Source organism: Artemia sp. Qi Xiang Cuo, chromosome 15 (genome assembly GCF_049724085.1).
Source record: "Artemia sp. Qi Xiang Cuo chromosome 15, ASM4972408v1, whole genome shotgun sequence".
NCBI classification, from domain to species: Eukaryota; Metazoa; Arthropoda; class Branchiopoda; order Anostraca; family Artemiidae; genus Artemia; species Artemia sp. Qi Xiang Cuo.
Window position 1 is genome coordinate 10,606,545 of NC_142808.1, and position 26,148 is coordinate 10,632,692.

Here is a 26,148-nt window from a genome sequence, read left to right on the forward strand (position 1 = left end):
CAGATTGCGAGCTCTCCGATGTTCTAGGTGTCTTCCTTCAGTCTGCCCCCAGCATTGAAATGGTGGATGCACTTCAAATAGTAGAAATAAATTTTGAAGAACCAGAAAGCTATACAGCAACACATAACTCAAACTTAATCGCAAACAGTCGAGCTCAAAGCATACCATTAGCCATTCTAGTTGGTCCTGAGCTTGACAAGAGGTCTGCAAATCTTACCTTGAGGGATGTTAGATCTTCAACTGGCACTTCTACCTCTTCTATTTTCAAGCAAACCGCAAACGGATATTCTTCTTTCGATATGATTGTGCCCAAATAAAAGAAACCAATTGTGGTAGCCCCAATCAAGCTAGCATTTTTGAAAAAAAGTAACCTTTTTGGATAATTATAGCACATTAATTGACTTCTTCCTTCGGTTGTTGGACGGGAAGTCACTGGGACAGATTGTTGAGCAAATTTCTTAGGCATCAACATAATCTTGTCATACCATACATTCCCAGATATGAAACTGTATTGGAAGAGCTCTGACGATGTGCAAGTCCCAGCCATCTGTAAGAGCACGACCAGATACAGAATCTGACAAAGCTGACAATTTATCCATCTCAATGACAACCATGTAATACCCAAAGGTGGTAAGGAAAACTATTCAGATTTGACACAGTTAGAAGGTGTTTGGAAAGGGACAGAGACTCTCTAAATTGATGAGAATATGATATCGTTCAAGTGTAGAGCCAGTAGGAAGCAATATAGCCCTATGAAGTCGGTAAAGCAAGAACATAAATTTGGTGCATTTGTAAGTCTAGCTACATTTACTGATTTGAAATCTACCAAGGAAAGAAAGAAGAAGTATGCATACAGGTGCAATTTGGATTGGAAGGCAGAGTAGTTGTCAAATTAACTGCCCAAATAGCATCCAAACTCCCCATGGTGTACGTGGACAATTATTTTACATGAATTGAATTGTTGTGCTACTTGAAAGAAAAAGGTATTGGTGCGTGAGAGCTAATATGAAACACAAGACAGCATTTATCCTGAGCTTGGATTGAGAGAGGGGATTCAGATTGGCAAGTTTCTCTGCAAGGCATTGGTGCTAAGAATTAGAGAGATAATAAAGGTGTCTTTTTAGGTGTCTACTTGGCACTCGACTGAGCTGACGACCATTTTTAGGAAGAAGGACGACGGAAATAAATTGACCATTTCTTGTGAAGAATGGTTAGCAACTATAAAACATATATAGGAAGAGTCAATCAGTTAAATTTATGGGTATAATCGAAAATGCTAAAAGTGGTGGCATAGGCTCTTCTTTGGTCTCTTGGATACGACCATTACAAATGCTTATGCTTCATATCAAGCAATGAAGCGTGAGGGAGCAAGAGTCTCAAAGATAGAGTTACAGAGAAGGTTATCCAGAGGCCTGTTACAGTTAATGTGAAGCCACCTATGGAGACGACAAGGAGACACCCTCGTTCCTAACCTCAGTTAGTTACTGATAACAAATTAGAACATGAAAAGAAGGAATGTAACTTTCAGCGTTCCGGATGATATTCGTTTGGGGAATGCTGGGACACATTTACCTGTCTGGTCAGCTGAACGTTCCAGTTCTTGTTGTGAACTCCACGCAAGCAAAAAGAAGGAGTGTTGTCCAAACAATGATTGCTGATATTGTGGTAGTTTTGTCTACTCCAACAAAGAAAAACTGCTCTCTTGAGTATCAGACGAACAAAAGTAAAAAAGGTTCTAATAAATATTAGTTTTAGCTGACAAGCTGTTGTGACGTCTAATTCTTTTAAGATAATGCTAGTTTTCAGCAAAGGTGTGTTTGATAGCTAACAGACTGATGGGATATGGAGATCCCATTTCACTGTGGAATGAATGGTAAGAATTGGGTGTTTGGAAAAATACCTGAAAATCACAGAAAATTAGCGTGAACAAGTTCCCAATAGAAAAAAAAAAATATTTGTCATCTAGAAATAAATGCCGTCCTGAAAGGGTTAAAGGCATATTTCAGTTTCTGTCATACTTACCCAAAGAGTTGAAAATTCAATATTCTACCTTGGCACACAAATATACAAGAAAATACAAAGAAAAACACACCACTGCCCACATTGGATCCAATTTCATAGGGTGGTAATCAGGTTCAAGCTTTGCAGATGTGTGCAGAAAAACACTTCTCTTGGAAAATTTCTTCTTTAGGTAACAAAAAAGGATTAGTAGGTCCAAACTATCATTTAGTGTTTCGTCTTCAAGTTATAAAGAATAATTTAATTTATAATTATAATTTAAATTTAATTATATTTGTTTTATTATATTTTTTTATTATAATTTATTTTTTTTATTAAATTATATTTTTTTATTATAATTATTTTTTTATTATAAATTTAATTATATTATTTAATTATATTAAATTATATTATTTAATTATATTTAATTATAATTAAATATAAATTTAATTGTAATTTAAATAATTATAATTTGAAGCTAATTTACTTAGAAATCTCCAAAGCTGATTTAGTTATGGGTAAACAAGTTCAAAAAGAAAATTTTACCCTTCTAAAAGAAAACTTTCCAAAAATATAAAAAAAATCTCAAGTGATTTAGACTTAGAATGATTAGATTAGACTTTGATTGGATTTAGACATTAATCAACACTTGGATTAACCCTAGAACTCCTTATGGGGGAATGTATTAAGGACAAGCAGGGAATATAGGTGGTTAGAGGTGGGACAATGCCTCTTTTAGTGCAGAAACAGCATTTTTTTTTTTTTTTAACGGGGAATGATAAAAAGTTGAACTTGGAAGAAGAGCAGGGGTAAATTAATTACATAAATAAACCTTTTTCCTCGATTTTTTTTTATATAAATTCAAGATTTAGCGTATAGAAAGGGGGTTGAAGGTTGCGGTATTCTCGCCATAAGTAGAATTGCTGTAAATATGGTATTAAAAAATGTTAAGAATTTATTTCCTAATGAAATTTTCGCTTTTGGTGGAAGATATGGAGTACAGCTAGTTTTATTTTAGGAGAGGTTAAACTCTATCGGGGTGTGCGGTCAAACAATGAAAATATTATGTAAGTAATGGGTATTTTGAGTATTGACAAATTTGAAGTTTATGTTTAGGAAACGGACATAGACATAGACATAGTTTTATTAAGATCGAACAGCGTAGCCATGGCTAATTTATGTCGTCTTTACAACAATATGAAAAAAAAAAAAATACAAATAACACTATAAAAACACTAACACGTGAATTCAAATAACACTAAGTCTTGTTGTATGCTTCAACGAAAAAAGGGACAAACGTGTTTTTGTAGCGGTTGGTCCTGCAGACAGGGGGTTGTAGCTTCGACTGGGATCTGGTTCTTTGGTTAACAGGAGCATCAGGTGGGAGGATCAGTCTGTGATGGGGCGAAGATAGCAGTGACTTGCCGAGGGACATGATCAGTGATAATCGTCTGTCGCTGATAGATTCAAGGTTAAGTTCTTGCAAGAGTTTGTTGTAGTCGTCACTTCTGTTACCAACGATTATGTTAACAGCTCGTTTCTGCAAAGATTCAAGGTTATGGCAAAGGTAGTGGGTGCTCTGGACAAAAGGTCCCCAGACAGCGACTGCATATTCGAGTAGAGGTCTCACATACGTAATATAGGCATTTTTTAGGCTTTGAGTGTCGCAGCCAAACCTGCGCATCAGGACTAGGGTCTGAAGTGATGCATTGCCAGCCTTAATAACCTTCTCCACGTGGTCGGTGAATGTGCAGTCCATCGATAATGTGACTCCGAGGATTTTCGCAGATGGAACAATAGGGAAAGGGACTTGCGGGAATTCCAGATCACGTTTTAAGGGGCAAAACCTGAGGATCGTTGATTTATCTGCATTCAGTGTCAACTTGTAACGTTCACAGTCCTCAGAGAAGGATGCCAGAAGGGTCTCGCTGAACTGACATTCGATTACACCTTCTCTCACGAGGTATTTGAGGACAAATGATAAATCGTCGACGAATTTGAGTCGCTCTTCGAAATTCTGAAGGAGGAAGTTGATGAGGGAGATAAATATGAAACCAGCAAGTCTTGTACGCTGAGGGGCTCCACAGGTAAGTTTAGACCAGTATGAGATCAAGTCACCTTCAAACAATGGAAATACACACTGCATTCTGTCCTGAAGGAAGCTAATCACTAATGGAAGAGACCGCTTCTGTGCGCCCATTGCTCGCATATTTTTTGCTGCCGTAAGATGACAAATCAGGTCAAATGCCTTCCTGAAATCGGCGAGAGCTAGATCAGTGAAGGTACTTCCCTTGTCAAGCCACTTAAAGATAATGTCAACTAGGCGCACGAGGCATATCGAGGTATTGCAACCTTTGAGGCCGCCATACTGGTAACGGTCTATGTTTTCCCGCGTTTGCTTGAGCAATTCACGCAGGATGAATGACTCGGTGAGTTTTGCAAAGGTAGATGTGATTGATATCGGTCGTAACTCGTTTCAAGATTTGGGTGTTTTAGTCTTCGGTATAACACGCACAAATGCGCGTTTCCAGCACGACGGGAAAGTTGACTGGGCGAAACATTCGCTGATGATGTGTCCAAGTGGCTTGGCGAGGAAAAGAGAGAACTCTCGTATTAACCTTATAGGCAGCTCTTCAGGAAAAGAGCTACTGGATGGACACAACTTGTTCAGCCCTTTGAAAACTTGATACTCAACTATTTCGATTTCACCTTCGTCGGGGCATATTGACAGTAGATTCTCTATTTCAGCGTTAGTTGGGGCAGGAAAGGATGTACAAATGTCAGTAAAGTAATTGTTGACGTCATTTGCATTCACGAGTGACCCATCATCGTTCAGAATACGGATACTGGATGATACTGTTTTTCCAGCAATCTGCCTCACTAGACGGTGCCATTTATGGGGATCCTTTTTTATTTCAGGGTCCAAAAGGGATTTTCCGAAGGACTATCTTGCCTCGCGACAAAGGCTAACGATTTTGTTTCTTAATAATCGTAACGACGTTGCGTCTCCACTTGACTGCCTTACAGTGTTTTTTTTCGCAAATCAGCTGTTTTATTTTTGGAGTGATCCAGGGCTTGTCAGATTCGCTCACGACAAATGGCTTTTCCGGGAAAATTTCTAAGTATTTGTCATAGCGTAGGGACTTAAATATTTCTGCTTTCCTGTTGACATCACTTTCGTTGTATACTTTGCTGAAGCAGTGAGTACCGACCCACAGTCCGTACGTATTAATAGCAGACCTCGTGATTGGTCTCCAGAGTACTTTTATTTTCTTAAGCTTCCTGATTTCACTTTTTGCCTTCATCAGCAGAGTGTGATGGTCCGATTTGCCCAATGGCCCGTTCGAAGACACGTCTTTGTAATATGGAGCAAGGTTTGTAAGAATAAGGTCAAGGGTGCTCCCGGTCACATGGGTGGGTATCTTGACCACTTGTGACATACCCAGCGTATAAGCAAGCCATTGTTTCTTTGTTTGGTTGAAGTCACCAGCTATTATGAAGCCCGGGCGGCTATACCGCTGACGTAATGTGTCTAACGTAGACTGAAGGTAGGATACCAACAGCCGTCTGTTCTTGGCGCTTTCAGGATAGTAGATACTTGCAATAATGATGCAAGAGACGTCGTACAGACGCCTGTTAGAGTAAGTGGAGTGGCCATGTTTTTGTTTTGTAGTTTTTTCAGTCCCCAAATAAAAAAAGTTTTTGTGGAGAGATTAAAAATCTTAAAAAGCTTTAAAAATGTAGATGTACGTTTTGTTTTGGGCATGTAGAAATGATAGACCTCTCAAATATCTCCACTTTGAAGACGTGACTTAATTGTTTAAAAAAAAACAATGTGCGTATTTTTAATACTGGGAGAGGGGTGCATATCCCCAGCCTAAACGCCATCTTTGAAAATTGATGTTTTTAAGCAGTTTAAATTTTAATTAATTTTGGTACTTGAGCATTGTATAAACAGTTACAAGGAAACCAGTCACGGAAAACCCGTTTTTGACGGGTTAATTCAAGGCACCGCTATAAAGTAATGGAATGCATAGCGTGGTTTTCATTGCGTATACGATATTTAAACTGTTGTTTTGGGGGTTTGGGGGGGGGGAAGGTACCTTAGGTTACGTATTTAATATATGCACTGCTTTACTCCCCCCCATCCCTAATGTGCAAATATATAGCCCAAATTTGTTTATAAACTATTAAATATTCATCCTATTTTATTTCATTAGCATTAACCAAACTTGACTTGTTAGAAAAAGTACCTAATTTTTAGTATAAAGTGATTCCGGCCAATTTTCTGGGTGAATTATATTATGTGCTGCACCGACCCGTGCGGAACGGGCCTTGCCACTTACAGTAATTCCAAGAAAAAGATGAATTTTATTCTTGTTATTTACTTCGCTTTTTTGCTTTAGTTTGCACAATAAGCTCTTTTTCGTGAAAAAAAGTAGTATCGAACCCGAGGGGTCGTTGAGTTTTTGTTACCTGGTGTCATCTCGGAGCTCCATGTATACCGCACAGTTCCTCTACGCTTGGAACATTATCCACGACGTATCTCCTAGTAAAAAACCGCTGGTACACTTATCCACACTTGGCGCATGCCGCCTGGTGCTGGGGATTTTTGAATGTTGGCGGCGCCAAATTTCAAAAGCGCCAGCTTGGCGCTTTCTCGTCCGAACCTTTATAGGAGGGTAGATGATTATAGAAGGCTAGTAATTAAAAAAAAAAAATCAGGTCTATTAAAAGTCCAGCCTTGGGGGTTCGTAAATTTTCTCTACAACTCTGCTTGTATAACATCACCAAAAAAATAGAAAATCTGACCCTTATGCTACACGGTTGACGCTCTATCAAATCTATGGAAGAAGAATCCCCCGCCCTCCTGGAGAATCGTTGGAACATTTTAGCAGAAGAATTAACGGTACTTGTGCATTATATCTTACCCACCGCTATAGACTGTACAAGGAAATACACTACTGTTTTACTTAATGGTACACACCGCTATAGACTCTATCACGGAAACTAATCAAACGGGAGAGACTGATACTGGGTTATAATGGCTTAGGAAACAAATTTGGGCTATATATTTGCACATTAGGGGGGTGGGGGTAAAGCATAGCATATATTAAATGGGTAACCTAACCTAGGTACCTCCCCCCCCCTAAACCCCAAAAAACAGCAGTTTAAATATTTTAAATTAAATGAGAAACCACGCTGCTTTGCGATCAATTTACATAGCAATTACCCGCTTTAAGGGTCTCCATGCTAAATTGCTATAGAGTCTATAGCGGTGTGTACCATTAAGTAGAACAGTACCAGAAATACTACAGGAAACCAGTCAAACGGGTATTTGCAATGGATAAATGGATCGCAAAGCTTGATTTCTTATTAAGTTTACAATATTTAAACTGTCGTTTTAAGCTTGATTTCTTATTAAGTTTACAATATTTAAACTGTCGTTTTAAGCTTGATTTCTTATTAAGTTTACAATATTTAAACTGTCGTTTTTTGGGTTTAGGGGAAAAAAAGGTAACTAGGTTAGGTTACGTATTTAATATATGCTATGCTTTACCCGTGGTCAAAGTGTGACAAGCGTGGTGAAATTGGGTCAAACGCTGTGGAGACTTTGTCAAGTGTTGCAGGGATTGTGCCAAGTGTTGCTGAGACTGTGCCACGCTTGTCAGAACTGTGTGGCAAACGTGGCAATTTGAGATGTACACCAGGTCCTGGAAAGTGGGCATCCCCTCTATCATGCCAGTGTTGAAGTATTCTTTATATGACGCCATTGCTGAATTGCGTACTATTAGCTGTCCCACATCTTTAAATGCGACATAATTGATGACTTCGCACGGGGTCATCATGTCAGACGCAACTCAGATAACGAAATTAAACCAGTCTGGTGTTTTATTAGTTTTTTTTCCGATCTCTGTTTTTTTCCTCGGTGGATCGTTTGAATCACCCAATTAGATCGCCAGACAAAAAAAATGTTCAGACTTGTCAAGCGATCTATCTTTGTGAGAAATCGCTTTTGAATCTTTTTTTTTGCTGAATAGAAACAAGCATGCTAAGCTTAAAGACGATTAGTGTTTTTTTCATTGCTCTGAAAACCGGTAGTTAATTTTGTGAGTCTTAGAATACCGATAACATAAAAACAAAAACATTTTTTGCCCAGGGACACATTTTAGGTCTGTTCATGCCTGAAAACTGGGATATTCTTAGATTTGTACTTTGTTTGTTTCAAACTTTAAAAATTTTTAGGGTAGTATCACATTTTCGTCAGTGTTGCCAGGTTTATCTGCAAAAATAAATAAGTGAAACTAACCAGTTTATTTAACAGCGCATTTCGCCCCTAAAATTTCAAACATTGAGGTGACGAAGCTTAAATAATTTGCGAGCCTCAGCGTCAGCTGAGCACCACAACGACAAAGTGCCCAATAGTAAGGTCTCCCAGGGGACCAGCCATCATCAAGATATGTCGAGAATGTGTTGTTTGAGTGTGAAATTTAACTGAAAGGACAGTGGAATTTTACGTCCCATATGGAGGCGAGTTTGTCAGTCGAAGCGGGTGGCACTACAGGAAATTCCCAAATCTGTCAAATTGCTCAGATGTTAATTCCTTTGAGCTGGTTTTTTGCGTTTTCTTAGTATATATATACAAGGACATTTATAGGGGCTGTCCTTTCTTTAACCTTAAGAAGAAGAAAATTCTATTACATTTAATCGAAAAAATAATATTCACACTTTCTGATGATGTTAGTTACTAAAACTGAATATCTTTAACTCCGGCACAAAACGTGAAAAGATAACTAGTTTTTTTTTCTAATATTTTTTGGGAAAGTAGCTCTCGCCTTTTAGTTTTCTGTCATTTAGCCGGATCTCTTATTCAGGTTCTACAAATTATGCCATTACCGCCCAGTGAACTGTAGGCCTATACAGTAGGCCAGAATAACTGAAGAAGTTTATAATGGACGAGATAGCGTGATCAAGGTCGTGTCCAGGGGGAGGTGTCTTACTGGTTTTGAACCCCTCCCTCTCATTAAAAGATGCATATAAAAAATTGATGCGTTTTGTGAAGTTTTTTTTTTAACCCCCTCCTAAAAAATCCCCTTTATTCGGAAGGTGGCTTCCGAATAAAAATCCTGGAAACGCCCTTGAGCGTTATTCTTTAAAGTAGCTTATCACCTTAACAATCTGATTGAGATTCCCAAAGACAACAACACCTTCAAAGGAAAGCTATACCTTCTTAAGCTGTTTGATGCCATCTGTTTTGAACTTGTTTTTGGCTGAATTTTCACCCACGTTTTCTCTTTTAAATTTGGCGCCCGCCTAACTACCTATAGAGGTTTCTGATTTTCTACAATAAAAATTGTATGCAATTTTTTGACTAGTAAAATTGTCCTATTTTTTAACTAATTATTTTCTATTGTTTTTATTGGTAAATTCTGCAATTAAATCTGAAGGCTCAGAAGCAAAAGCTGAGAAAGTCAGATGTTGAAACTGCACTTTATTAGAAAAAAAAAGAAAAAGAAAGAAACATGATAGTCTGCGAGCTGAATATTTAAACCTTACACTTCAATAAAAAAGAAGAAAAGAATATTTACCACGTCAGCTACAACGGTCAAATATAAAAGGGATCTGACATATTATACACTAGTTTTTTTAGGTAATTGATTATTTTAAGGATTTTAAAAGGATAAAAAGAGACGAGGAACATCGTTGTCAATTTTTTGAACATTGACCCATGCTGCATTGAAATAATAGGTATTTATAGGCTTGGTTTCGCACAGCTCTGTTTGTTTTTCTTACTTGAAACGGCTGACGTTCAAGAGCCGCAACAAAAACTCAGAACTGCTCTATAAGCCATAGCCATAGTCATTAAGCCATAGTCATGGCTATGGCTTAATGACTATGGCTATAAGCCATAGTCATTCAATTCCTTATGGTACAAAGGTCAAAACTGACAGAATGTCATTTTTAAATGGAGGGTGAATTTTTCAACACCTGAGTTGAAATACAGCTTTGAAAAGTCGTACCGCTGGAAACTAAATTCTATAAAATTTGATGAAAAACGCAAAAAAAAATCACCTCTGCGCAAAATGCTATGCGGTAACACATGGTAGTTGGTAGTTTTTCCCTCAAAAGGTAGTTGGTCTGACACCTTGAAGTCCAACGCTGGGGCAGTGCTTATGGTTCGGGGAAAAACATTTGGTATAATCCGGTCGGCTTAAACACTATAGATTGGCAATAATGACAAACGTTTTGTGACATATTATCTGTTGTAGAGCAGGCAATGATTGTCAGGTTTTCATTGCGTAAACGATATTGACCAGTGCTATTTTGGATTTTTGGGGGGGAGGAGGGCCCTAGGTGAGATTACGTATTTAATATATGCAATGCTTTACCCCCCATCCCACACCCTAAAATGCAAAAACATCACCCAAATTTTTTTATAAGATATTATGTATTAATACAATTTTATTTTATTTAATTAGTATTAACCAAACTTGACTTTTTAGAGAGGCCCTGATAATGGGATAGTACCAAAAATTTTTACCTTTTTTTCAATTAAATCTTTTTTGATCTCTGAATTATTTTGGGTGATTGTTTTTCCTTGTAATTTCGTTATTTTATTGTTTTTTTTTTGTTGTTGTTTTTTTCTCCTCTGTTTTCAGAATCTAGATGATATGCAGTCTGCTGGTTATCCTGAAGTAATTTTTATTTTTGTATGGTAAGGTTAAGGGGTAATTACTAAGTTCTTTTTCTTTTCAGTCAGAAAATCAACGCGTGGACCATTGTGAAAATAGCTCAAATGCCTGTTTCGCCCTTTGGGAATACAAACTTGATGAACCGTCAAATTACATCTCGACCATCCTCCGAAAAGGTAATTGTTGATTATTAGTGATTTTACGAATAAAGTGAAATGAAAACATAGAAGCACGGGTAGAATATTTCAAATAAAATGGGGGTAAATAACAACAACAACAGCAAAAAAATGTTTTTCATTAGTAATAATAAAAGTTCGAATATTCTGGTATCACATCCGGAAGCCTTCTTATCCGATAGCCTTTGTCAACGGAGCGAAAAACGTAAACTAAACATTTTAAAAAACACGTCTTAATAGTTTCAAATATCACAATTTTCACCTTGCAAAAAGCAACAAATGAAACAAAAGCTGGAAAAACTAGGTTGTCTGTCTGGTATTATTATTATTAGCTATTTAATTATAAATTATCGTTTATTTATTGATAATATTTCAGGAGCTCAATAGACGGATAATCTTTGGGAATAAATATCTTTCTTTTTTTTACTGATATCCAGTAAATCACTCACGTCTGGCTTTAAGTCTAGTACTAATGAAAAGTTTTTTGTTTTGATTGAGATGAACAAAGTGAAAATTTAACAAAATACAAACCCGTAAATTATTTTTGCCATTTAACACGAAATAATTTTTGTTTTGTTTGTGATCAACCAAGTGAAAGCTTAACCAATCAGACACACTACAATTATGTTAGAAATTATAAAATTTTTTCTTGTTGTTTGAGATGAACACAGGGAAAATTTAACAAAATAGACACACTGAAATTATGTTAGAAATTTAAAAAAATATTTTTTTTGTTGAGAACAAGAAAAAGAAAAATTAAAAAAAAAGACAACCTTAATATAGTTTAGTAAGTCAACTCTAAAGTTTTTTTTTTTGATTGTGATGAACACAGGGAAAATTTAACAAAACAGAACCCATTAAATTATGATTGCAATTTAAAATGAACCTTATTTCGTTTTGATTGTGATGTACACATTTACTATTTATCCAAATAGACAAACTGAAATTATGTTTGACATTTCCCATAAATATTTTTAGTGTTGTTTGAGATGAACACAGAGAAAATTTAACAAAATAGACACACTGAAATTATGTTAGACATTTCCAACAAAATTTTTTCGTGTTGTTTGAGATGAACACAGGGAAAATTTAACAAAATAGACACCCTGCAATTATGTTAGAAATTTGCCACAAAATAATGCAGTGCCTTTTAATGTTTCCTGTGTGTATGGTCCTCTTTAGTAAAGGATGAGAAGATCAATTCTTGTAAATCTGTTTGGCTGAACAACTTTATTGAAAACGCCCGTTGGTTGAGTAGGTGTTCAGTTTAAGTTCATTATGCTGATAATAATCTTTTTCACTTTTTTTTTTTTTTTGGTTTTAGCTAAAATTATGATTTGTGTGTGCAGTATGCCCGTCGTGTTAAGAGTAAAACTATCAGTAATAAGCGACCATTGTAAATATGCTATTATTTGCCTTGTTAAATAAAGGAACTACATGGGCATGGCTGGTTGCTGGTTTATTAATTGAATCTAGCAAAATGAAATAGTCTATTTTTAAATATTTACATGTGGTCTAGGTTAAAACATTAATATATTTATTTTTATATATATATATATATATATATATATATATATATATATATATATATATATATATATATATATATATATATATATATATATATATATATATATATATATATATATATATATATATATATATATATATATATATATATATATTTATATATATTTTAACATATTTAAATGTATTTAAATATATTTAAATACAAGTTTCGAAAACTTTATTCCGTTTAATAAATTGCATGAATATTTTCCTTTGCTAACCTAGCAGAAGCATGTTGACTCTTTCCGAAATTTCTTTCATTTTTACATGTATTTCTAAGGTCCAAACTTTTTTGGGGCTGATTATGCAGAATGTCATTATTCTTTTTTTTTATATCTTTTCATTTGGATTATTTGTAAACATATTTTCATTTCGATTTATTTGTGTTCTAAAAACTTATTTAGTATTGATCTTAATTAAACGGCCAATTAGTAATATGTGTATGCTCAAAACCTCTAAAAAAGCTGTTGTATTTTATTTGCTTAAAGCATTGGATTAGATGTGGCACAAATAATGCACTGTGAAATTGCGGCACTTTAGTACTGAGAAGTTGCATACTTTAAGTATTAATGAGGATGTGAGCCAGTGGTTCCAGACTTCCATATCGGTGTGAGCAGAAAGGGTATCTCTATTCTATTCAAAGCGTTGGCTAATCACGTATCCTCTTTCAAATGCTAATGTACTGATTGGTGTGCCACAAGGAGCTATGCTTGGATTAATGGTGTTTATTTTACATATAAATATATTCAAAAGAAATTACATACTTTAGGCATTAATGAGGGCGTGAGCCAGTGGGTCAAGACTTCCATATCAATTTGCGCAGAAAGTGTGTCTATTCAATGCGTAGGCTGATCAGATATCCTCTTTTCAATGCTAATGTACTTAATGGTGTGCCAATAGGAGCTATGCTTGGATTAATGGTGTTTATTTGCTATATAAATATATTCAAGAGAAATTACATACTTTAGGCATTAATGAGGGTGTGAGCCAGTGGGTCAAGACTTCCATATCAAATTGCACACACTGGGTGTCTCTATTCAATACGTAGGCTCATCACGTATCCTCTTTTAAATGTTAATGTACTGACTGGTGTGCCACAAGGAGCTATGCTTGGATCAATGGTGTTTATTTGCTATATAAATATATTCAAAAGAAATTACATACTTTAGGCATTAATGAGGGTGTGAGCCAGTGGGTCAAGACTTCCATATCTGTTTGCGCACAAAGTGTGCGCTCCCTCTAGAGGGTACTGACCTTTAAAAGTATGTGAGTTATAGAAGTGAAACCTTGCAAAATAGAGGTTATACAGAAAAAAGGGGTTATACAGGCCCATACAAGATGACCCAACCTATGAACTGGTAGCTTATAATTCACAGACTAAACCTGGAATCTTTTTCCATTCATATTTACAAAAACCACAATCTAGATTACGAGCTCCCTACAGGGTTGCCACTCGGCTGGTTTTTTTGGTGCCACTTTGGGTGGCAAAATAGTGTCAATTTTGTGTAAAAAGTGTCATTTTCCCAAAATTTGCCGCTCACGACGCGAAGCATCGCGAGCGCTCATATCAAAAGGCTTTTTAAATTGAAAATATTGACCAATTCGCTTGGGATCATCCCCACGTGGTTTCCCATATCTTTAACTTCTCCAACATGAAATGTTGGATCTAATGCCATCTATCAACTATAAAAAAGAAATTTGGATTTTACTGAGGCAGTGCTGATTTCCGGCTTTGTGCAGCACTTCCACTCTTGTCAACTTTCCAGCCCCCCTCCTAAAAACCCGCTAAAACACAAATGGTGCTTACTGTATAAAATTGGAACTCGTCCCACAGAGTACTTTCTTCTCTTTTTTTTCAAAAACTAGTGGAGAAACTATAAGACAGCTATATAATGTAATTTAATTATCACAACCTGAATATAATAAGTTTCACGAGAACTCTCGCCACTCCCAGTAAATTTTTCTTTACGATGTCTCCAGGGACTAAGGCATAGGAACAGTCAACTAGCATTTTAAGTATCAATATGAAAGCACCTTTATAATAAAAATTAGCATTAGTTTATCAGTGTGAAAGCACATTTACAATCAATTATTAGTGGGAATATAATAACTAAAATGAGGAAGTCGTAAAAATTCAAAAGTTTAAGTAAGAAAAAAAGTGAAATTAGATTGTGATTTTGCTATTGATTGCATAGGATTAAAGATAATGGAAGTTTTTGTATCAATTTTGTTTTTAGTATGATGGTATGTATGAATATTCATTTGTCCATTGCCAAGAGTTCAAAGAAAAATATGAAAAATATGAACGGAAATGTTAGAGCACATTTTGCGTCACTGGCCCAGCTACTGAAGAGGTCACTATATATTTTTGTGAGACACCAGTGAGCTCAGTTCGTTGCTGAGTCGTTGCGTAATGTCACCAGTGAGCTTTTCAGTCACTGGGCTTCAAGAGCTCCAGTGACGGAAATCGATGAAAAGACGCGTAAAGTTAAGCAGTCACTGGCCCAGTGACTGGTTAACATTAGTAACAGCTATTAACATAGTGGCGCAAAAATACACTCTTAGCTTTTCTTTCTGTTTTCTTCTTTGAATTGTAGTCAACACTCAACTAATAAAACATAAAAATTGAATTCGGACCCACTCAAGAATTGCAAACTGCTTGACTGACTTATTGTCTATGAGCATACAAATTATTGCAACAACACAAAATAGTTGAACTAAACAACTGAAAACAATTGAAGGCTTCTCCACCACATTGCAGTTAAATGTCTATCTCTGTCCGCTCTATTGCCAAGTATTTCGTACCCGAAGATCACAGGACGAAATTCGCTTATCAGTGATAAGAATAAGAATATACAAATTTCTCACACACAGATAGAGACAAACACGTTTATGTTTTCACCGCAAAGAAAGATTCTTGCATCCAATAATTGCCGAGCGCGGAGTTAAGATAAGAATCTTAACTGACAGAAAAAGGATATCGATGCATATCTACATTGAGAATTTTCCTTCCGGTTTTTTGTCGGAAAAAATTCTTTTTTTGTAAAATAGTGCTACTTAGCAAAAAAAAGTGCCACTTTTGCTAAAAAGTGCCACTTTTGCTTAAAAAGTGTCGTAATAGTGTCAGGTGTCCTAAAAAGTGCCATTTTTTAAAAAAAAGTGTCAGAAGTGACACTAAAGTGTCACCAGTGGCAACCCTGGCTCACTATCTAAATTTCTTTGAGCTGAATTGATTTGAGGTCACCTCTCGTCTACAAGGGCTTTATGATCCCTGTGCTCTCCTTGAATCTTTAAATTCTTACGCGGAAATTCTCTTGTACCACGGCTGATATTCAAAACATATTCATGGAACGGATATGTTTTGAATTCGTAAGAATTGTACTATGTTGACACAGTATATATAAGGCCTCTTTTTTCACTCATCAATGTGCTAAGATCTTACATCTTTAGTCAGAAAACGCTTAAAAGTGAAATCTTTGAACAAAGATCTTAAGTCTTTGGTCGTTTTTTTTGCAAACGTCTTTCATCGTTCTGCTCTGATCAGCGGTCTGAGAACAATGATGAGTAGATCATTTAAGTTCTCTCATCATTGTTCTATATGGCAACTAGTCCCCGAAGCCGCGCCACGCCAAAACGACGGCGTTGAATGTGTGATTCAGTATCGGCGGCGGCGTGCCGCCAGGCGCGCCGAAATTTTGTTGGCGGCGCGCCGCCAAGTTTTAGACCGGCGGCGTGCCACGGCGCGCCGATTTTTCTGATTAAAAATAATAATAAAAATTCCACTTCACCAAGCACGTTCAACCTCAATTTTAGTAAGGATTTTTAAATGGTTGGCTAAAAATATACAAGAACAATATGACAAAACAGGAATTTGTTGGGCCGTGCGGAAAGTGTTTATGTTCACCGTCGATCAGACCAAGTAGAATTCTCATATTTAGCCACTAGACCCAGGGAAACCTATATTGTGTTTATGTTTAACATCGCATTGTTCCTATAAAATCCCGTGTTTAGTCATTTCCTTCTTGTTAATGATTTGGGATATTGTGTGTATAACTTTCAAAGTTTGAAGTTCAAACATCTCCTGTTCATCAAATATATACGAAAAGGAAGTGAAAAAAAAACAAAAAATAAATAACAACTTCGAAAAAACACTGTATACAAATCAGATACCATGGCTTAAAAACACCAATAATTTTAAATCAGCGGTTACATCACTTCAGTTGCAATTGATGTAACAAAAGTGAGTTTGTTCACTCTGCCTAGAGCCATTGATCTTTTTGCAGTCACTATCAGTCCTGTCGCGCTAAAAAGCCGTTTAGCTGGGGCACATGTGGCCGGTACAGCCAGAACTTGACGAGCGTAAACTGACACTCGCGGGATCTGATACTAGTATTGGACCTTGGGGTCCCACAGAATGCCGCAAATGGGCTTCTTCTTTGTATCTGCTGGAATAAGTTGTTTTATAAGGGAGAACAAACCAGCACCTTCCCCATAGGGCTCCTGCACCCTACACTACAGGAGGAACTAAACTGCACCTTTACCCTCTTTTCTTATCAACACGGAATAACCCTCCGAAATTCTTTTTTGAAAGAAGTGGTCAAGTTATAACGTTTCAAATCAAAGTTTAAGGCTACTCCTGTGCTCTGCTAACTGTGCAAAAAAAAATGTAATTGATTTCCATAGACATATTTCTATTCTAGCTTTAGATAATATACCAAGCGGGAAACTACCGCAAATAAGAATAGATAAATAAATGAAACCCAAAACGAACAAAAATTACAATAAATAACTAAGTCAAACTCAAAACAAGCCGAAATTAACATAAGTAGGGCTCAAAACCTTTATGCCTTCCCAAGGACAGAACATAATTTGCACTGTACTGAAAAAATATTTTTACTTTTACAACTTTAATAAATCAAATAATATTAACATTTTGATTACTAAATATCAGTATATGTATATTAAACTGACAATGCTTATTCATTTGTAGTTTTGTCAGTAAAGTACAAATTATGTTCTGGCCTTGGGAAGGCATAGGGGTTTTGAGCCCAATTTATGTTAATTTCTTCTCAGTTTGAGTTTGACTCGGTTATTTATTGTAATTTCTGTTCGTTTTGGGTTTCATTTATTTATCGATGCTGATTTGTGGTAGTTTCACGCTTGGTAGATTATTTTATTTTATTTTGGCTCATTTTTGGTTTAATGGAGTTCTTTACTTTTCTTTGAAATAACTTATTTTTTGGAAGAAGTTTTTTTTATTAATTTCTGTTCGTTTTATATTGACACAGTCTTTTCAGGGAAAAAGAAAATCATACTTTAAATCTTTTCGTTTTTTTTAGAATTTATAGTTTTGCCTGCTATTTGTATGCTGGAAAACAATTTTCAGAAAAATTTAGCAACATAGGCCCTTATAAAAATCTGGATACAAATAGTAGAGTTTAATTTAGTTTCATACCTCCTCTAGTTGACCTGAAATGGAAAACTTGATAACATTTGCAAAAAAATTTATTTTTTTCTTTGATAGCTTTGATACACTTACGCTATTTTGATTTGGTCAAATTTTAAGAGCAGAAGAAGCCCTGAAAGTTTGAACATAATACCCTCAGTCATTCTTGGGATACTGCTGAGATGCCTTATTGGGAATTAGCATAAACAAAGTGCATTTTGATTTAATCTTAAGGCAACATTTACTTTTTGAACATAAAGGCAAATGGGAGGGTGAGCGTGGGAGGGGGATTAGTTGCCCTCCAATCACTTTCGACAATTAAAAAGGACATCAGCCCTTTCTATTTTCAATCGAATGAGCCCTTTTCGAAGTTCCTAAGACAACTCCTTCGATACGAAGTGCCCTGGTCAAAACAGCAACAACAACAAAAAAATGATACATTATACCCACATCGATCTCTACTATAAAAATGTCAAGCCTTCCAATCACTTTCGATTATTAAAAAGGGCACTAGGCTTTTCGATTTTCGAACTAATGATCCCTTTTTGAGTTTCTACGACAACGCTTTCTATAAACACCGTATATGTCCCCAGGGCATAAATTACAGCCCTTAGCTCAAGGGCTGTGAGGGTGGTTTTCATCCTCTAAGACCTAATTTCCAGAACTTTCAACTACGTTAAACAAAATTGCAATCTAAAAATTTTGATTGTATTTGTTTCGGGAAATGGTGGACGTGGAAGGGGTGTTAGTTGCCTTCCAATCATTTTCGACTATTAAAAAGGGCACAAGCCACTCCAATCTCTAATTGAATTAGCCCTTTTCGAAGTTTCTATGACAACTTCTTTGATATGAAGTGCCCTTGTCTAAAGGAAAAAATAATAAATAATACATTGTGCTAAAATTGTTCTTATATACCTCCAGGGCATAACTACGAAACCTTTGCCCTAAGGGTTGTGGGGGAGTAACCTCCTCAAAAAACATATTTTCTCTCTGGAAATCAGTTACTCTGAACAAAATGGCTATCTTAAAATTTTGATTGGATGTGTTTGGGGAAACGGTGGGCGTGGAAGGGGTTTTAGCTGCCTTCCAATCACTTTCGACTATTAAAAAGGGCACTAGCTATTCCAATTTCCAATCGAATGAGCCCTTTTTGAAGTTTCTACGACAACTCCTTCGATACGAATTGCCCTAGTATGGAAAAAAAACTAAAAAAAATAAATAATACATTGTGCCAACATTGTTCTTTACTTAGACAGCTCGATTGCGCTGCCTAAGACAACATCCTGAATTGCCTAATGCTCTTTTACCTACCTCTGTTCATCTGAAAAATCAGAAAGAAAAATGAACAGAATTTTAAAGTGGAAGGTAGAATTTTTGTTTCAAGAAAAAGTTCTTCTTCTCCTTCCTATGAACCGATATACATGGCGAGTCCAAGATGACAGTATTTATTTTTAAGAAACAGATTAGCCGGGATGACGGTGGAAGCCCGGAGGTCGATATCGACAACCAAAAAAGAGACCAAAAACCAAAACCCAAAAACGGCGGCGTATTAGTGACGCCGCTGCCGATAGAATCAGCGGCGTCAGCGCGCTGATGCAAGTTCGGCGGCACGCCGCCGTTTCTTTTTCGGCGGTGTGCCACCGACTTTTCGGCGTGGCTTCGGGGTCTAATGGCAACACAGTGGCGGTCTTCACACTTTTTGCTAACATTAGTGAGCTGCAAGATCTTAGAAGAAAGATGAGTTAAAAAGCGATAATCTTTGCAGAAAGATGTAAAATCTTAATGCTAAAAAACGGGCCTATAATAGCAGTATGGTCTTTCCCTATCCCACCCATTATAAAAACCCGGACCGAGGTGTGGCGAGGTGCGATTGCTCCAGAGAATGTATAAACCGGTATAAACATAAGCAACATTAGATCTTTTCACGGGTAGACAAGTCGCGAAAAAGACAAAACGCGAAACTTGGCTTCAACGTTGGAACACTAATTTTGAAGAAACTAATTTTAAATTAATTTATTCCAATACATACATGAAAATCGGTAATTAGTAGTTCAATGTTATTATTAGTTGTTTTTAGGAATTAAAAATAGGTTTCGAAGTCTTAAGTTGGTTTCAAAGGCATTTTGAGAAATTTTCTGCCAAAATACGTGTTCCAGGATATAAATCCGGATATAAATCCGATATGAAATAGATAGTTATCTTAATCGAAAAACATTTGAGTGAATGAAAGGATTAAAGTTGCGCAATTACTGGATACCTGAACTGTCATCGGAGAAATTTATTCAACATAATTTTTCTTTCAACAAAACGTTTTTGGATTTTTAGGGGGTTAGCCAATCAACTCTCTTGTGAGTAAGTCTCGCTTAGTGATGTTTAAAAAAAAAATTGTGTTTGGGCATATCGCCAAATTATATAATGAATATTCCAGTATCCTAAGACAAGTTCGACCCAGCTAATGAGCTCCAAAACGAAAAATTAGACCGACTACTTAGTAAGCAGGGTGATTTAATAACTGCAGTTAACAATTTGTCTTCTGAAATACAGGAGTTAAAGAATGAGGCTTTAGAAAGAGACAGGAAAATAGTCGAATTAGAAAGGTCACTATAAGAGCAAAAGCAGAAGAACTCTTTTCTCGAGCGTCTAATTCTATAAAATGAAGTGAAAGAAAGAAGCTGAAATTTGATCAAAAACGGATTATAAACGGATATTTATACAAACTAAATACATGAAGCTCACTTGAAAGATTACGGTAGACAGCCAAAATAGATTATTCACCTTCGTCAACTGGCAAATTTAACTGATTAGGAGGAAAAACTGTCAACATTGCGAACAGCCATAATAATCAAAGTCAGACATATAAACCGGCAGTTAATCCAGTGCTAATTAGGCTCCGTAATGAAGCTGAAGCTTATCTAATTATGCAAAACGCATCCGAGCTTAAGGGCTTTGGAATAAAAATTTGCACAGACCTTCCTCCAGCACTTAACGCTTTATGCAAAGGGTTCTTTATTAAAGCAAAAGAGATGAAGAAGTCTGAAATGATAAATGCTTCCTTGGTGAAAAATAAAGGAGCCCACGTACGAATTGAGATAAAAAAAAAATGACTTGGTGATCTAGGAGAGTACTGACCAATAAGTGAATAGGATAGTAGTAACCTGAGTTTATATTTATAAGATATTGTGGAGTATTTTGTTTATTTTGTGTTTAGTGCTCTAGTTGTTAAGTTAGTTGATAATTTATGATTGTTTGAGGATTATGATTATTTTATTTACGGAGGCCCATTTGCAAAAGTATCATAATGAGTATTATGTGGTTTTTTCTTACTTTGTTTTTTTTTTTTGTTACCAAACTGTTATATTTAATTTCTTTACTTTGTGTCACACTATTCCTGTTTTTTCTTATATAAGGTTTTCATGTTATAAAGTTCTAGCTTTTTGTTTATGTTTGTCTCTTTCAGATGAAGTTCTGGTTACAATTGTGTGTCCTTTGACTCTCCGTATGGTTGGTAAGTCACTTTTTGTCAATAAACATACCCAGCATCGAGATAATGGATGATAGAATTCGTAATTTCGAGGAGCTTCCCCTAGATTTAAGTAAAATATTTGAAAATTTATGCAACGATGATGATGTTTTTGATATGATGGTTCATTCTATCCCTAAAAATAAATATCTACTCACCATCCCAGTTTTAAATAAAGGCATCAATACTAGAATGGCATTTTTGAACTGTCGCGGGTTACTAAATATTTTTGATCGAATATCCCTGTTTATTTCTCATCATAATTTTATTAATAAACAGGATTATACTTTTTTTCATAAGAATCGGATTAATAAAAAACAGGGAGGGGTAGGTTTTTTCATTAAATCAACAATTCAGTCAGATCTGGTGAGTAAATTTGATCACCTATATCTTGAAATGGCGTTTAAATTTTTGGCAGTTAAAATAGATGTAAATGGTATGAAAATTTTGTGCTGCGTTTTCTACCGGCCTCCAAGTTCTCCTACTTCAAAATTCATGGAACTTCTTAATGATTTTGTGCTTATTGCTTCGAAAATGTATCCAAAAATAGTTATCATGGGTGACTTTAATATTGATTTATATAATTCTAATAATTCAAATGGTAATTTCCACTGAATATCTTCTGACGGGGCTGACTTGTTATCAGTTTGCCTGTCCGGTGGTCTCTTACCAGCTTATGGAGTCCCAACAAGAACAACGAAAGATTCTGCTTCCCTTATTGATAATTTGTTTACAAATCTGGAACTAAAGTCTAGTAATGTGGTTATTGAAGATTTTTCAGACCATTTGATGCTTGTGACCGATCTTCACTTGATTACACAGTTTAACTGGCCTACTAAAAGAAAAATGAGAATGACTAACAGAAACTCCTTAAGTAAACCTAAAGTATTGCTTTCTTCAAGTGAATTTTCTTCTTGTTTAGAGTCTTCGGACCCTGATTTTGATGCTGTATTTTTTGTGAATCAGTTTAAACGTTGTTTCAATAATGCTTTCCCTCTCCGCCAAATATCAAGAAGAAATAGTTTAAAGCCGATTAAGCCTGGGATATCTCCTGGATTGCTGGTATCAATAAAAAATAAGAATCTGTTATATAAGGTATACTTAATGCATCCATCTGAAGTTAAATTAGCTGAATTTCGCAGATACAAAAATTATTTAACAAAAATTTTAAGATCAACAAAAAGTCATTACTTCGCCGAAGCATTTGTTGAAGCAGAAGGGTCCCCCAAGAAGACATGGGAAATAATTAATAAGTGCTTAGGAAAGCATAAGACCCATGATCTTCCTGATGAATTAATAGCTGAAGATGAAGCTAAACTGGCTACAGTGAAAGTGGAAGTTATCAATGCATTAAATATACACTTTGCGAAAATTGGCGAGGAAACTGCGTCAACTGCTGGAAACAACCTGGTTCGTCATCTGGATAATCAAACTGGACATTCAATCATTTCTACCCCCGTCTCACGATTGCTCTATTTTTCTTACTCCTGTAACCCCAGATTAACTTTTACTTACAACAAACCTTTTAAAGAATGGATCTTCGGAAGGGATCGATGGGTCTTCGACTAATCTGATTAAGTGCATAGCACCAAATATTGTAAACCCGCTTTCCCATGTGTTCAACCTCTGTTTTAAAACCGGAAGAGTTCCTTCTTGTTTCAAGTCTGCAATAATTGTCTCTTTACATAAAGAAGGAGACACGAAGAACGAAACAAGCTATCGGCCGATTTCGATACGGTCTACATTTGAGAAGTTGCTCGAAAAGTGTCCACACAGCCGTATAGTCAGTTTTTTAAAGAAATCTAGATTTTTTAGTCCGATGCAATTTGGGTTCCAAAAGTCTCACTCTACTCAGCATGCTACTATGGCAATTACTCAGTTTGTTCATGACGCCCTCGACAAAGGTGATATTCCTGCTACAATTTTTATCAACATCAAAAAGGCATTTCCCATAAAATATTTCATACTAAACTTGATAACTGCGGCATAAGAGGCCCAGTTAATGACTTAGTAATGTCATACCTAAAAAACCGAAATCAGTATCTAGACGGAGGTGATTCTTCTTCCTCATCAGTATCTCAATCTCAGTCAGTTGGAGTCCCACAAGGCTCTGTGAGAATGTGGGAAAGTCATCATAACCTGACTAAATTGTAAAAATAGCAAAGTATGACTTTTGAGTAATTATAAAGGAAACGAAGTATTAATTTTCTTTGTGTAAGGAAACAACATTACATTTGAATAAGAATACCTTTGATCCATCAAGGGCGATAAAATGTAAATACCAGACCTCGGTTTCAAGCTCAAGGGGTCAATGGCAAGAAGCATTACGCGACTTGTATCACAAGACAAAAACAGGATTTTAATAGACAAAGCGGAAACTAATCTTTTGAACAAAGAACTATTATTGGAATTACATCAAACTGGTCTCTGGCCAATGAGAGGAAAGAAGAACAAAATAAGAGAGAACTTAAAATAGGGAGTCAGGAACGAAAACAGGTTAGTCTTTTTTTGAATCAAACAAAGAGTAAGTGTTTTACTTTGTAATTACGATAAACTACCACTGTCTGTCTGAATTCCCCTTGGAGACAAAAGTTTGAAGATAAAATTAAAAAAAGAAGTAAACCTCTAAAGATTTCTGTCATTTGGAGATAACTTTAATACGTATATGGGAGAAAATAATAACAACTAGAGCCGAAATCCACATTCAATATAAAATAGGTGATTTTGGGCTTAAGTAGTATTTCCGCGTAGACAAGGCTTGAGCTATTTGGACAAAACAGCAGTTTAAGGTTAAAATAAGCTAAATTAAATTTCTTCCCAGAGATTTAAGCTTTGAATGACTGAGGGTTCAAAGAGGAAACCTTAACCAAAAAGAGAACGCTAGGAGAGCCTTTTGTGCTTCCCCTTGTCAGCCTAGAGTCCCTTGAGGCTTAGCTTGACTTTATAAAGACCTTATATCCAAACATTGGAATCATCAGACAATAAAATTACTTACCCCCCCCCCTTTGTGCAATCTTCAGACGTTTATAAGAAGAAGAAAACCGTTCTCTTTTTAACCATTCTTTCATTTAGTTAACCCCTTACTGCATGTTTATACAAAGGTGACCTTAATGTTTAAACAGGTAGTTTAGGCGAAAAGGGAACAATATTGTCAGCTTAAGAATTTCCAAACCTTTATGTCCAGATGTTTTCAATTAGGTTTTCCCTGCTAAAGTTAAAGCTTAATTAAGGTTCAAGCAATACACAGTCCTTTTCAAGAAATAATAAAGGAATCTCTTGGTTTGGGTTAATGAAAATTGAATTAGAAGTAAGTACGGTTATTCTTAGCTTAGCTCAACAATAGCTTGAACTAAAGGATTTTAATAACCCAGAACTCAAGCCTTGACTAGCTGTTCAAGTGTAACCTTTTTAAGTAGAAACATTCGTTAGCTTAGGATTAACTTAATCTTTTTCTTTTCGGTAAACATTGGTGGATTGAACAAGTAGATGATTAGACCTTAGACCTAGAAGAGGTTTGGAAATATTCAACATAATCAGAATCAGAATATTTTTCCTTTTATCTTCTTTTGAAAATAAAATCAGTTGTCACTGAATTCTGAGTACCGATTTCTTACCCAACTCCTCAGTTTGTATCACGCTACCAAAATTATTAGCCCTGTTAGTAAGGGGCAATCTTACAAATGGTCGCAGCGGTGCTCAGGCTCGGTACAACTGGTCGCAGCGGTACTCAAGTTCGGAGCAACATTCGTTTAAGTGGGGGAGGATTAATTAAATTGATAAAATTTAGTAAAATATAGTCCTCCGTTCCAAATAAGAAAGTGTGTGTTCAGTTTTCCAAACCTATCAAAGACAGAAAAGTTTGAAAAAGTGTTCATGAAAGAAAATTTTAACCTTAAAGGGAAGCTCAGACAGACTTTCATCTTTTATCTTACTAAGATTGTTTCTTTCTTCTCCTTTACTTTCTCTTTGCTACAAGTTCTAGCATCCTGATCGTCTATAATTTACTTAAATAGGGTGATAGATTAATCATCCTCAAGACTGTGTAATTATAATACTAAACTTGAGGGTAAATTTAAATCAAGGTACTGAGAAAATTTTCATACAATTTATAAATAGACCCATTTTAGCGACTTAAAATACTATAAGGGATCAAAACCATTCCACCACTAAGAATTGAAAGGAATAGATCCATCATGAGTTCCAATGAAAACAAAATTAAAAAATTAGCAATTGCACTACGACAAGCGCAAGAGGAGATAATAAGAGTAGAAGAGACCGCGCACGCCAGAATAAATGCCCTACAAGAGCAATATGAGACGCCCCAGTCACAAGCAGGCTTCAAAACCTATTTGTGGAGCAAGCGCCTCCCATCTTGTTACTAACATATCCAAATGAAATTCATTCATGGATTATCACACTTAAACAAATACAAAGGAGTTTAGGGAAAGATGATATTGCTATGATAAATCAAGCTATCTGTTATAAAAGAGGAGAGATACAAAGATTCGCAACAAGTTTAGATATTCCCAAAATAAGAGATTTAGACCATTTAAAAAAACTTTTAAAATAAGCCTTTTTGCATGAAAAACCAACCGCACAAAAACTACAAGAACTGCTCTCCGAAAAACAAAGGCCATCTGAGTTAGTACACCAATTTGACTCCCGGATCAGGGGAAAGGCAATAGATTATGCAGAAAATTCTCCTGGTATAAGAGCAAATGACATTACGATGAGTATTTTTAAGGG

At 35.8% G+C, this 26,148-nt stretch overlaps 1 long non-coding RNA gene across 1 annotated transcript in view; it reads left to right on the forward strand.

Moving 5' to 3' along the window:
• Window positions 1-10,878, forward strand: part of LOC148943318 (uncharacterized) — a 44,655-nt gene extending 33,777 nt beyond the window's left edge. The window contains exon 3 of the long non-coding RNA XR_016142930.1: window positions 10,756-10,878. This is a non-coding gene — a long non-coding RNA (uncharacterized LOC148943318). The remainder of the gene's footprint in view (window positions 1-10,755) is intronic.
• The last annotated feature ends 15,270 nt before the right edge of the window (window positions 10,879-26,148 follow it).